Source organism: Chinchilla lanigera, unplaced genomic scaffold (genome assembly GCF_000276665.1).
Source record: "Chinchilla lanigera isolate Chin_1 unplaced genomic scaffold, ChiLan1.0 scaffold00026, whole genome shotgun sequence".
NCBI lineage: Eukaryota > Metazoa > Chordata > Mammalia > Rodentia > Chinchillidae > Chinchilla > Chinchilla lanigera.
The window spans coordinates 24625269-24638072 of NW_004955427.1; positions in this window are offsets into that span (position 1 = coordinate 24625269).

Sequence of the window (12804 nt, forward strand, 5' to 3'; positions counted from 1 at the left end):
CAGGGAGAAGGTGCTTCCCACTACCTCTTTATTCTTCACTGAAGTTTTTCTCTTTGCTCTTCCATGGGCTTCAGTTCTCACTTCAGATCTTTCCTGGGTCCAGGAGACCCACTTCCCCTGCTTTTATTCTACTTCCCTCCTTCTTGTCTTCCTTACATTGCTATATTCCAGTGTCTGAACAGTAAGTCTCAGAGAGGCTCTTTCTCTGCTGCTTACCACTATGCCATCTTCCTGGAAGTCCCTCTCTTGAGTTTTCTGTTGTTGAACTTTTGGTTATTAAAGCTGAGCTTTTGTAGGGGGGCAGAGGGGACAGGATCTCACCATGCAGTTCAGGCTGTCTGAATTCACTATGGAGCCCAGGCTAGCCTCTAACTCACAGTGATCTTCGTGCCTCATCCTCCCAAGCAGTGGGATTACAGAAATGTGCCACCATGTCCAGCCTAAAACTGAGTTTTAAAAGTTAAATCAAATGTTGGATTATCAAATGTTTTCAATAATCAATCTATGATGGGTTAAATAAACAACTATTATCTCACTTTATGACATAGCTTATATATGTGGTAATATATATGTATGTATAGATAGAAGCAAGATATGCTATAGATCTTTCCTGAGTAATAGAGGAAAAGAGGCATAATGGTTATGCCATACTTGATGTGGGAAAAACAAACATTATGTGAGGGAGATAGACTGCCCAGTGGATGGTCAGCTCAAACTTGTGAATTATATGTTTTCAATCAGGCCTTAAAGTTCCTTGAAGGCCAAGAAGGCATTAGATATACTGATTCTAAATTTGTTTTTAGCCTCTGTGTTCTGGTGCTCAAGTGCTCAATGTGAGTTCAGAGCTGAGAACCTGAAGCTGACTGCACCTGTTATTTCAGTGTCTTCTTACTGCAGGCTGCACACGATCTCCAAGACCCTCAGGCAATGCAATGGAGACAGTGAACCTTGAGGATGTAGCTGTGAACGTCACTTCAGCAGAATGGGCATTGTTGAATCCACCCCAAAAGAAGCTCTACAGAGATGTGATGTGGGAAACACTTATGAATGTTCTATAGAAAGAACATGGGATAAACAGCAAATGGGAGAAGAGGACAAAAATTGCTCAAGAAATCTAAGATATGATGCAGACCATCATTTGAAATTTGAAGAGAAGCTACATGAATGTAGTGAACATGGAAAAACCTGCAGTGATTTTCAGTCCTTTCAGGAGCATGAAATAAGACAGACTGGAGGGAAACAGTATTAATATGGGCAATGTGTGAAGGAAAACTCTGATCTTAGTGAACAAACTCACCCTGGGGAGAAAACCTTTGTAGGTAAGAAAAGTGTGAAAGCCTCCACAAGATCTACTGGTGTTCAAATGCATAAAAGAAATCAGATTTTGGGAGGCCTGTCTGTATACAAACACTATGAGAATAGTTTTATTTCTTCATACCTTATTCAAAATTTTAAAACAAGACATGCTGTAGAGAAATCCCGTGTAATTAAGCAAGGTATAAAAGCATTAGCTCTTAAGAATTCCTTTCCAAAACATGAAAATATTCACACTGGGGAGACTCAGTATATGTCTGAGCAATGTGGAAAAGGATTTATTGATAAGTCTTTGTTTCATAGTCATAGAACATCGCTCATGAGGGAGAAAAAATATGAACGTAAGCAATGTGGGAGAGCATTCAGCCAAAGTGGTAACCTTCGAGTACATGAAAGAATCCACATTAGGGAGAAACCCTATATGTGTAAGCAATGTGGAAAATCCTTCTACCACCAGAGTGATTATCACAATCATGAAAGAATTCACACTGGGATACAACTGTATGCATTCGAACAATGGAGGAAAGCATTCGATGATCCAAAATTCCATCACCTACAGGAAATGCACATAAGGGAGAAAATCTGTGTATGTAGGTAATATGGAAAGGATTTGATGCAATGTTTTCATCTTAAAATTTTGATATTCCCCTCACTCTTGGGAGTAACTGTGTATACAAGAAATGTGGGAGAAAATTCATCTGACAGAGATACTAACCTTCAGAATGATGTCACATTGTGGCCAAAGCCTATGTATGTAATGTGGAAAAGCATTCAGTATACATTTTTAATGTCAAAAATATGAAAGAAATCACAATGAAGTTAAATTCTACATATAAAATTCTACATAAGATTATTTTGAAAATGCTTGAAAATTATAAAAATGTGGATGTCAGGGCCAAGGATAGATCATAACAGCACATATGCCTGCTTGGCAAGCACAAGGTCCTGATATCCATTCCCAATACCAAAAAAAAAAAAAAAAAAAAAAAAAAAAAAAAGAAAAGACATCAATATAATGTGGAAAAAACACACTAAAAGTTGGAGATAGTTTAAAGTGTATTCATTTTGTGTATTTCAATATATTACATTTAAATATCTGTGTATCTATATGTGTTCTCTTTTTTAAAAAAAATCACATCTTCTCAAGAAAATGCTAGTATGCCTAAACTTTTTCCCTCATGTTTTTGATCCATCAATGCTGTCTTCATGGATGACCCCCATTTTTCTCAAGACCATTTTTTCACACATGGATTTGTAATTCATTTATCAGCTTCTCTAAAATAGTCACATAAACACATTCACAAGTGTGCTTCACCAGTTTTCATAGCAGGTCTCTATGTAGGCATGCTGGTGATAAAAAAAAAAATCACAAAATCAGAAGCTATTTTATAAGACTTAAAATTTTTACTAGTATATGTTGTAGTATGTAATGTGAATGTTCATTTTTTGAAGCCATTGTATAATAGATATGAGTTCTTTTTTCTTGCATTTCTAATCCCATCTTTATTTTTTTAAATAGAGAAAAGAATCAACAAAAATGATTCAAAATTTCAGAACAAGGTGGTAGGAAATTAACATTGGTTATTATATTGCATACTGTTACCTTCAAAGTAGTTGCTCAGATTACCAGATACAAGTATGCAAAATTGATCAAGAGTATAAGCACTAACTGTGCTTTTCAATGAACTAAAAGAAATTAATAGTACAGTTATCTTAGCTGATATATATGTGTATATATATGTGTATATATATGCATATATATATATATATACAATTTTTTCTTCCTTCTTCTTTCCCTCATCCCAATTGTTCTTCCATTTTGAGCAGTTTCTTTCCCTTTCACAATATCTATTGTACCCTTTTTGATGTTATTTACTCTTTCAGTATCTCACACTATGAAGACAGTATAGTATTTACATAAGTGAAAAAATTGTTTTTAAGGTGCTACACACTTTTGGAAAGGTCTGAACAGAGTAGAGCCTTATAAATAACAAAGGAAGGGAACTAGTACATGAATACTGCATCCAGCGCAGTTCTGGAAGTTCCTGGGGGGAAGGACAGCAAGATGATGGAGAAATACAGATAAAAGACAGAAAGCTAAGGTCAGGTGGAGCCCTCTCTCCAGCCGGAAGGAAAGGAACTGCTCAACCACCATAGCATGTTTACTTATACTGTCAGGAGGCTGATATCAAATTCAGCCCCTCTGCCTAGCAACCCCTCTATTTCAAGCTGGAACAGCTTGTTTATGTGGCTTGCCTTGAGCTGTCTGTGTTTCCAGCTGGCTTTGTCTTAGCCCTGTATGTGTGATTGATCTCCAGCTTCAGCGGCTCCCCACATCTCTCCCTTTTCTGTTTTGTAGTTGCAAGTGATGGGTGGTCAGTTGAAGTTGGAGGAGCTGTGTTTGGAGGACTTTGTAGAAGACCTTCTCATTCCCAAACCTTTCCATTCTGACTGAACTTATTCATTTAGGCTAAAGAGTCCCAGTTGAAAGACTTTAGGTATCTATACTCAGCAACTGAACACTATACAGCCTGTTAACCCGTAAGAGTAATCAGTTACCAATGTAGTTCTCAATTGTCAGAAGTTGTTAGTGATTTGAATCTCTTTTATAGCTAACATTACTATGGCATTATTTTGTATATCTTGTGGTTATTCTTTTCTGCTGGGTGTTCAAGATCAAGCTAAGGTGAGACATGTGTTAATTTTTGCTATCTATCAAGGTCAGTTAAATATCCTCAGGATTTACCTTGGAACCAAGTACAACACCTCTTAGTTCGGTCAGTGTCAGCCATCTGGATGAGTCATGGCCGTGGCTTGACCGAGTTGCTTTCTGTGAAGGCTTGGGAAACTTTTTCTCTTCTCATGACTTTCTCTTGGTACACTATACATCAGAAATCACTTTTCTCTGCAGTACCATAATCTCCTTGATCATAAGATCAGGGACTCAACTGAGGTATAGGACGTTGCAGCAGAACTTCTCTGATGTCCTGGGTCCTCACTGACCTCAGAGGGCTAGGGTCTAAATATTATCTCTCTTAGCCCAACTATCTCTCTAACTTTTGGTCTCCAAACCTCAGTTGTAGAACATCCAGAAGAGAAGATTAATGACATTACATTGTAACAGAGGCAGTAAGCTTATATATTACTATCTTACCTGAATATCAAACACCTTAGCACTTGAAATGGAACTGTTATTTTCTAACAAACATGGGTATTATAATATTTAACTCCCTATACAATGTTAACAGACAACAGTTACATATTTTACACAGAAAATTAGGAATATTTACACAGAAACATATTTACACAGAAAACCATACATAACAATGCAGCATGACAATCATGATGACATTTTGTAACATACTTAAATTGTCATTTTGACATAGCGTAACCCTTCTAATCAATCATCTCTATCTAATACATAAGGAGCTTTTACCTAATTTGTTGTGCTTTAATGGGATGTATATCACAAGTTTTGTTAAAAGCAGATGTCTGAGTCTGAAAGAAAAGTCCATCACTACAAACAGTCTTCACTCTACACCTGGAAGACCCACACCACACACCTGCAAGCGTGGATATATTCGATACATATAAAAACAATAACAATCAATTGTCATAGCCATATGAAAACTTTATACCAGAGCATCTTTAAATCAAAAACCTTATTGTCTAGAAAACTTAATCTTTTTGACAATGACCAACAAAAACTTATCACAATAATATATTTTTAATAACATTTATTGGGGTGTCTCCCATAAGGTTATGAAGATCACCAGAGCTTCCTAACAGTGAACAAGGACTGGGTAGTTACCCAGCAGCTGTTTCCTTATTCATCAACTGAAGTCCTGTCCAACAGTCTCTCTACACCCCAAGGGATTTTTGTTTAATTATTTTAATTTTTTAATGACTTATGAAAAAACAAATTTGATATCATTATAATGGGTTCAGCAAGGAAAGCATCCATGAGAGACTGAATGTGGGAACAAAATAATTTTATTGAAGCATGCTACCAACACCTCTGACCAAGAGTCAGAAACCAAGATGTCAGCCCCAAGAGAACTTTATACTGGGCTTTCATGTATTTACAAGTAACCATAGCAACTATATTACCTCATTTTAGAATTTTACAAAATGCCACATCACAGTCACAAGGTTTACATTTCCTAGGGGTTTGCTAGTGTGATTAAATTTTAGCTTACCTGCAATTTAACTATTTGTTTTTCATTTTATAGCTCTGTTCTCCTTTTGTGGTCAATGGTTAGCTATGAGGGAGGGAGTTGGGGGAGTGAGTTCATCTAAAGATTAAGTGACTTCTAAAATGGAGTTACAAAAAGAAAATGGAGTCTCTCTTGCCCTATCAATATCATTTTGTTCAGCTGTCAACCCAGATGGAAGCATGCTTTTTAAATCTATAACCCAAATTAAATTATGAACAAATGATCCAAAAATGCAAAAGGGGAAGAGAAATATTGTTGAGCTCAAATGAAAAAGAACAGCTGTTCTCGGATATGACAGATGGATAAGGAAACAAGTACACAGCTTAACCCACTGGATAAATGACAGATACATAATCAGAGTGCACTCAAATATATTTTTGACCAAATTGAATCATAGTACCTCTTTTACAATTTTAGTAATTTATAACTATAAATAGACTAGTCAGATTTAATTGTTCATCAATTAACAGGGATCTCATAAGAAAATTTAGAAGGAAAAAATCTTTTATGTATAATCAATGTATATTTTATTTTTAAAATACTGGTAAATTTCAGCTCAGTTACGTCTATTTACTCTATCACCTATTCAGACCTTTGAGTCCCATTTTTGGTAACCATCCCATGAGCATTCTGGTTCAATTCCTTCAACTGGCCCCAGGTTAGCTCTAGCTTCATCCTTGTCTATCAGCTACAGAGAAGTCTCCAACGTATCACTATCATAGGACTGTGCATCAGCATCTTTAAAGGTGGAATCAACTCCCTCTCCAGATGTGGGATCATGATACAGCCAGACAGCACACTCTGGCACCCAGACAGGCCATTCAGGATTCTCTGGAAAGACACAAGCATACCTTTGACCCCAAATTAGCACTGGGCTCAGTCTCTTCCATTGTCCAGTATGAAGATCTTTCCAAAGAACCATTCCTAACCTCTTTTCCTGATTGAATTGTCTTTCTGCTGCTGTAGTTCCATCCTTAGTAAGATATTAGAAGTTAAGAGTATATACTACCACCAGGCATGGTGGCGCATGCCTGTAATCCCAGCACTCGGGAGGCTGAGGCAGGAGGATCGTTGTGAGTTCAAGACTAGCCTGGGCTACAAAGTGAGCTCAAGGCCAGCCTGAACTGCATAGAGAGACCTTGTCTCAAAAAGACCAAAAAAAAAGGTATATACTACCAAGTGGAGTCTGTTATGAGGTATAAATTTTGTAGGGAAGGATTTTCCCTTTTGCTTTTGTAATTGAATTTTGGAAAGATTCTGTGCAGGAGAAGGGCACAGAGATGCATACTGCACCCACCTTAGGAGCATAGCCTACTTACAATGTAGGGGAGAAAAGGAAGATGCTCAACAATTCTTAGACCTTGAGGATTATAAGGAATTGCTGTAGCAGGGAAAATACGAAAATTTTTACAAAACGTTTGGAAAGCACCACTTGTGTATGCTGGGCCATTTTCTGTCTTAAGTGTAGAAAAAAAACCTGTCCTCCTACACAGGATGGGAATGTTTATAAATTCAGGATCCTGGCCCCCCCATGAGTCGCTCAAACAAGCTTCTAAACTTCATAAGTTGATACAGTGTATCAACATTCCAATCCACCCTTTGTCAACTTGGCAACCAAACATATTTTTTAAAAAATGGTTTCCAGATACAAAGACATTTTTTTTTTATCATTTCACAGCTTGAATATTACAACACAGGTTTACCAATCCTTAAGAACCAGTATTAAGTCTATCAACATTATATTATGTTAGAACCATATTTCACCCTTGGACTGAAACAAGCAACATTGTTCCTTCCACCTTCCTTGTCTGGGCCAAGCTCCAGGCTGAATGGAGCTCTTTGGTTGCCTCCCCCACCCAGGGGCCTGTGAGAAGTGCTGAGGGGAGCAAAAAACAGCAGTTTTTCCCTGTTACATAACACTTTAAAGTCTGTACAGGTCCAGATATATTTGTGCTGGTTTGCTTTTTCTGTAGCCTTGCTCTAAGCTGCTTTCCCACTTCCTCCCAAGTATATAAATTTACAGTTCCTTCTTCTAGAAGCAAAGAAACTAACTCAAGGAATTTAGCAAGCTGTGTAGTCTTAACATGCATATAATCATCAAGACACTCCCTGATCCAGGTACACAACAAAAGGGTAAATACAGAAATCAAGCATACAACAAACATTTTTCATCTATGTACATGTTTTTGAGAACTTGTTTGCCACATGTTTAACAACTGGTAAACTCAGTACACCTCTTTCCTTTTGGTTTCTTGTGAGCATGTTTATCTCTCTGTCCCTAGTGAACCTATTTTATTCTTTGCCCCAAGATTTACACCTAATGATGTCAATATCAATACACTTCTGTGACTAATATTGATGCTATCAATGCTCTTCTCCCCTTTTTGGGTGCACAATGAGATGTGTCCCCTTATTCACTATTTCTTCTTACCCTGGTCCCTGTTTGGGTGCCATATGTTGTGTCACATATGTTGTGTCCCATGCAGCTCTTGAAGTTCCCAGGAGGAAAGATGGCAATAGGATAGAAAAATAAAGATAAGAGACAGAAAGCTGAGGTCAGGGGGAGCCCTCTCTCTGGATGGGAAGAATGGAACTGCTCAACCTCCATAGCATGTTTGCTTATACTCTCAAGAGGTTGATGTCAATTTCAGCCCTTCTACCTAGCAACCTTCTACTGCAAGCTGGAACAGCTTGTTTATGTGGCTTGCTTTGAGCTCTCTGTGATCTCGGACCAGCTTTCTCTTAGTCCGACATGTATGACTGATCTCCAGTTTCAGCCACTCCCTACACATGAAGAATTAACTAGACAAGTACTATAGAATCTCCTGCTTCCAGAGGGGGTGGCTATGGTTCATATACCTGGCCATTAAAGAGGAAAGTTCATGGAAACCACAGGAAACAGGTTCCCAGATGAGGCCAGTGACTGAGCCTCCCTGGAAGAGGAAGTTAGAATATTGATTTTAATCTCAGACATGCCTAAGGTAGTATGAAGGCCTTAGTTCACTAAAAAGGAAGAGAAGGAATTAAATAAAATTAAGGCCACTCAAACAGAAGAACAAAGTTGGGTGTTACCTGATGGGAGGAAGATGCCAGATAAGTCCATGATGAGAGAATTAATATCTACCAGTGGTGGTGAACCTACGGTTTCTGTCATTGTTTTTTCTTTTAAGACAAAAGATGTTGATGTAGAGTTGGTTTTCCTAAACTAAAACCTCAGTATTCAGGTTTAATTGCAGTGCTACCACACTGCAGTAAAAAGTGGGTTTTGGGTTGCAGTTTAGCACATGGTCTGTAAAAGGTTCACCATCACTGATATATAGGTCACTGATGTAGAGGGAGCCACCGGGGCCTCCAGGCTCTGTATGAGGCAATACTCAGAAACTACGGGTGCCTATTGCTAAACGTTTATAGAAGCTGTAACATGCCAGAAGATAAGAGGATGACTAGACAACACACTGCGGGAGGAAGACCTCCTGGACTAAGGCCATTTCAGAGTATACACGTAGACTTTACAGAGATGCCCGAGGCGGGAAGATTACTAGCAATAGATCATGCCTGGCTGGGTGGAGGCCTTCCAGCTTCTGACTCCCATTGCTAGTCATATGGCCAAAATAATTCTGGAGCAGATTATGCCTAGATTTGGTCTAGTAGAAAACGTTGGTTCAGACAGTAGCAGTCACTTCACTTCAAAGGTGCTGTAAGAGATCATGGAAAGCTTAAATCTTAACTGTCATACTCCATGGCACTCCTCCCCTCCTTTCTGGAAAGGTAGAAAGGCTGTACCAAACTTTAAAAAAATTTATCACTCTGTTAATCTTAGAGACCAAACTGCTTAGGACTAAATGCCTCCCAGTAGAACACTTTAGAATAAGAACTGCCCAAAGGAAGGACGTGGGACTACCCCTGTATGAGCTGCTATATGGGCTTCCCTACTGAGGTAAGTCCCCAGACTTCCCTCCTATGGACACTAAAGAGCAGTTTCTAAGACACGATGTACTGGCCATATCCTCTATCCTGTTGTCCTTCAGGTTAAAAGGACTTCTTTCAGAAACCCCACACCTTGAGTTCATTGTCTATCATTTCAACCCCAGTGACTCAGTGTTTATCCTGGCAAGTGGATAAACTTCAGCAGAGCTGGGAGGGTCCTGGCCAAGTACTCTTCACCACTGAAATGGCTCTATGGATGGCTGAAAAGAGCTGGACTCATATACTCGAATTAAGGACCTGGGAGTAGAGGCCTTGGAATAAAACAAGGAAGAATGATGAGAAGTGTGCAGATTACCCAAGGAATACTTAAGGTTGAGGTTTAAAAAGGAAAGGCGATAAACTGACATCACATTTGGATGATGGTATGGGTAGGGTGATGTGGAGTTTTTGTGGTCTTCTACGTAGAGTACCATGTCATCTGTGAATAATGGTAATTTAACTTCTTCCTTTCCTATCTTTATACCTTTTATTTCTTCCTCTTGTCTAATTGCTCTAGCTAGTTTCCAGAACTATCTTGTATAAGAGTGGTGACAGTGGACATCCTTGTCTTGTTCCTCATTTTCAAGTAAAAGCTTTCAGTTTTTGTCCATTTATTATGATGCTAGCTGTTAGTTTGTCATTGATGGTTTTTATCAGATTGATATAAAGACCGTCAATTCCAAGTTTCTGTAGGGTTTTATCATGAATGGGTGTTGGACTTCATCAGATGTTTCTTTTGCATCTATTGAGATGATCATATGGTTTTTGTCCTTGGCTCTGTTAATGTGATGTATTATATTTATTGATTTGTGTATGTTTAACTATCCCTGCATCCCTGAGATGAATTCTTCTTTGTCATTATATCAGTCATTGTTTACTAGAGAAACATATAACACAAGATACACAAATACACAAGAATTTTTGAAATTGGCTTACAATGACCACTCACAAAAACAGATGAGGAAGTGTGCAGAAGGTGTCACTGGAAGTAGTCAAAGGTCTGGAGCTCACTGCATTGTCCCATACAAGTCTGTATCAGGAAGCCAATGGGTCTGAAATGGAAGACTGAAGAGTTTGTGCTGAAATCCAGGAGAGGACTATCCAAAGTGAAGGAAAAGACTGGAGCTCCTCCAAAGAAACACCCAATCCATTTTCATTTCTCCCTTTATACCATCCAGGAGATGAACCACCCTAGGGTCCTCCACACCCTAGGGTGTGGAATTGCTGAGGCAATTTAGTTGAGGTTCTCACTCAGGTTGACACAATCAACCATCACAATCATTTTGTATAATCTTCTTGATAATTTGCTGGATTCTGCTTTCTAGCGTCTTACTGAGGATTTTTGCATCTCTGTTCATTAAGGAGATTGACCTGTAATTCTCTTTTTTGGTTAGATTGTTCTCTGATTTTGGTATTAAGGTAATGCTATCTTCCAGGAATGAGCCTGGGGATATTGCTTCCATTTTGATTTCAATGAGAGTTTGAGGAGTAGTAGCATTAGATCTTCTCTAAATTTCTTGTAGAATTCATCAGGACCTGGACTTTTCTTTAGTGGTAGTTTTTAAATTACTTCTTCAATTTCACTTACTGATGTTGGATTATTTAGAATGTTTATATCTTTTTTATTCCACTTTTGTAATTCATATGTGCCTATGTCCCTTTGTTCTGCATTTTCTATCTTATAAGAGTACACATTCTCAAAGTAGGTAATGATGATATTCTGGATCTGTTATGATTTCACCCTTTCCATTGTTACTTGGGTGGATTTGAGTCTTTTCTTTCTTTTTTTCATAAGGTTATCTAAGGGTTCATCTATTTTATTTCATCTTTCAAAGAACAAACTCTTTGATTGATTGTTTCTTTGTATTGTTTCTTAGTCTCAATTCCATTAATTTCTGCTCTGATCTTTATAATTTCCTCCTTCTTACATGCTTTGGGTTTAACTCATTCTTCTTTTGCTAGAAGCTTAAGATTCAACACTGTGTTATTTATTTGAACTCACTCTGTTTTTCTGATATGGGAATTCACTGCTATAAAATTCCCTCAGAGGACTGCTTTCATTCTTTCCCACAAGTTCTGGAATATCATATTGTCATTATTGTCTAATTTCTTCTTTAATTTCATATGTGGCCCATTGGTTCTTCAGGAGTGGTATTTTAATTTCCGTGTGTTTATGCAGCTTTTGTGGTTTCTTTGGCCATTGATTTCCAATTTCATTGCAGTATGGTCTGATAATATGCATAGGATAATTTCAATTCCTTTGCATTTACTTAAGTATATTCTATAAGCTAGTACATGATCTGTTTTGGAGAAAGTCCCATGTACAGCTGAGATGAATGTGTATTCTGATGTTGTGCAGTGGAGCACTCTGTAGAATTTACTAAGTTTATTTGTTCAAAGATTTGGTTCAGTTCTTGTATTTCTTTGTAGAGTTTTTGGTCTAGATAATATGTCTATTTGTGACAGTGGGGTATTAAAGTGCCCGGTACAGTTATTTTAGTGCTTATCTGATTTTCCATATCCTTTAGTGTTTTATATAGTTGGGTCACTGGTATTTGATGCGTACATATTTGTGGCTGCTATCTCTTTCTCTTGGATTTTTCCCTTAACAAGTACACAGTGACATTCTTTGCCTCTTGTGATCAGTCTTGGCTTTTTCTGTAAGTAGAATAGACACCCCTGCTTTTTCTAGGTTCCTGTCACATGGAATATTGTTTTCCATACTTTGACTTTCAGTCTATGAATTTCTTTTTGAGTTAAATGTGTTTCTTATATATAGCATATTGTTGGATTTTGTTTCTTGATCCATTCTACCAGTCTATTTCTATAGATTGGTGAATTGATACCATTTATATAGATGGTTATAACTGATATATATTGACCTATCCTTTTCATGTTATTTTCCCTTTGTTGGTTCCCTTTCTTTTCCCTCTGTTTAATTGCTTGCTTTGTCTCATGGATCCATTCTATCAGGATTTATGGAATTGTTGTCTTCATTGTCTTTTTCTAGAATGTCCTTCAGAACTTTTGGGGTTACTGCTTTAGTGGTCATGAATTTCTTCAGGTATTCTTTATCATGGAAGTACATTATTTTTTCATCAATTTTGAAAGGCAATTTTGTAGTGTATATTAATTTGGGTTGGAGGTTGGTTTTTTTGAGTTTGAAATACTTCACATCAACTCTTTTTGACTTAAGGGTTTGTGTTGAGAAGCCTGATGTGATTCTGAGGAACTTTCTTTTATAGGTGATGTTTCTTTTTCTCTAATAGCTTTTATTTATTTATTTATTTATTTATTTATTTATTTA